Source organism: Lissotriton helveticus, chromosome 7, assembly GCF_964261635.1.
Source record: "Lissotriton helveticus chromosome 7, aLisHel1.1, whole genome shotgun sequence".
Taxonomy (NCBI): domain Eukaryota; kingdom Metazoa; phylum Chordata; class Amphibia; order Caudata; family Salamandridae; genus Lissotriton; species Lissotriton helveticus.
The window spans coordinates 681,254,365-681,256,622 of record NC_136068.1 but is presented as its reverse complement, the minus strand read 5'-3'; the positions used below and the strand labels follow the sequence as shown (position 1 = coordinate 681,256,622).

General features: G+C 53.1%; 1 long non-coding RNA gene across 1 annotated transcript; it reads right to left on the bottom strand.

The window, feature by feature from the left end:
• Positions 1-564: 564 nt before the first annotated feature.
• On the bottom strand, positions 565-1,680 carry LOC144766972 (uncharacterized). The gene is made up of 3 exons (XR_013598007.1): positions 1,507-1,680; positions 1,019-1,403; positions 565-746 (listed from the first exon to the last, which is right to left on the bottom strand). It is a non-coding gene; the product is annotated as an uncharacterized LOC144766972 (long non-coding RNA).
• Positions 1,681-2,258: the final 578 nt, after the last annotated feature.

Genomic DNA, 2,258 nt, shown 5'->3' with positions numbered 1-2,258 from the left:
AGATGCAAGGCCAGATCCGGCAGGCAGGAGCATACGCCAAAGAACACGGGAGGATACCAACACACCCAATCCAGTGCAACAGTCATTGGAGGCACTGGGCAGGGTGGAGGTGAGCTACCAACGTGGTCAGGCACAGGCAGACCGGGCCCACCAGGACTTTGTAGATAACACTGCAATGTTGGGGGCCATTGAGAGGCGGCTTGGCCAACTAGTGGACATCTTCACCAGGACAATCAGGCCACAAACAACGCCACCGCCACCGCCACCGCCACCGCCACCGCCACCTGCGGCGGATGTGGTACCCGATGCCCCAGCGCAACCAGCTGACACCGTACCGGCACTAAGACGGAGGGGCCGACCGAGGCTGGAAGTGGGCGACAGCAGTGTGGAAGCAGCTGCCACACGCTCCAAGAGGAACAGAAAATGACTGTACCTGTACTTGCGCATGCCATTCACCCTGCCAACTATCCGGTCCCACCTGCCACAGGCCTGCTGTACTAGGCAGACACCACCCTATGTGGTGTCCGCACGGACATTTCATCTGCCATAACCTTCTACTCTCACTCCCCCACCCCTTCACTCATTTGTAAATATGCACCTACACCCATGCACATTTTGTAAATAAAAGCCACTTACTCACTCAATCATGTGTTGTCTCCATGTTTATTCACATGAATGCATCAGAAACAGATGTTACTAGGTACAGGTATCCAACTGGTACAGAATCATGGCGCTGCGGGAGTGACCTAGGGAAAATAGAAACCGCAAAGACACGTCAGGAAACAAGATCACACTCATCAGAACACACTGCAGTGCAACATTTAACAACCCACACGCATCACAACAGTAATGGATGAGACGACACACATCATGGAGACGTGCATTAGCCACAATTTAGCACACACACACACATGCATGCATCACATAGCAGAACACAGAGATGAAGCACACCACTATGCCACAACACCAGCACACATTCACAGGGCATACCCAAGCAGCACAAGAGGAGCACACTCACAATCAAGGGAAGTAGCGATCAATGATCTGGCGCCTCTGGTCCACACCTTCCTCCTCACCACTATCCTCATCAGTTGACATGGCTGGGTCGGGAGGGCGAGGAACTTGCAGTTCATCAGGGTCCAAGAGCAGTTCAATGTTATAGCGCACAGCCAGGTTGTGAAGCATGCAGCACGCTATCACGATCTTGCATACTTTGCCTGGTGAGTAAGGCAGGGCCCCTCCAGTCTTATCCAGGCACCGAAACCTTGACTTGAGCAGGCCAAATGTCCGTTCTACCACTCGACGTGTCCTACCATGGGCATCATTGTATCTCATTTCTCCTGGTGTAGTGGGATTGCGTAAGGGACTGAGCAGCCAAGGCCTGTTTGGGTAAGCCGAGTCGCCTGTGTTGGTGGAAGAGAGAGAGAGAGAGAGAAACATCACAACCTGCATTGTGGGGCACACCATGCCACACAGATATCACTCCTGTCACCACAGCATACTCACCAACAAGCCACGCTTGTGCTGGACGAAGATTAGCCATCAGTTGGGGGACCATGCTGCTCCGCATGATGTGGGCGTCATGTGCAGAGCCAGGGAATCTTGCACACACATGTGAGATGATGTTGTCGGCCTGGCACACCACCTGCACGTTCAGGGAATGGAAGTGTTTCCGATTCCTATACACCTGCTCACGTGCCCGTGGTGCAATGAGCGCGATATGCGTGCCATCAATGGAACCCACAACGTGTGGTATACGACCCAGGGCATAGAAGCCAGCTTTGACCGCTGGCAAGTCCGCCGCCTGAGGGAAATGTATATAGTCATGCTTGTACAGCATCATGGCTGTCAGTACATCCCGGAGTACCGTGCTGAACATGGCCTGTGACATTCCCCCGGCATCTCCAACTGTGTACTGGAATGTGCCTGTTGCGAAGAAATGGAGTGCCGCCATCACCTTTTGCGTGGGTGTCATGGAACCTGGATATGTTCTTCGCGGCTGCAGGTGAGGAGACAATAGGGTCACAAGTTCCAACAATCGACGGCGATCCAGCCTGAATTTCCGGATCACCTCCTCGTCCACCATATCCTCCAGCACAGTGTATGGGCGAAGGACATTTGGAGCCCTCCTGTGTGGGAGTAGATGGAATGGAAGTCAATTAACATACAACGCACGTGTGTGCACCTCAATCACATGTCAACGCCCTCTACCAACATGTAGTATCCAGTGTATGCTTGTCATATGTGTGACTCCTCTG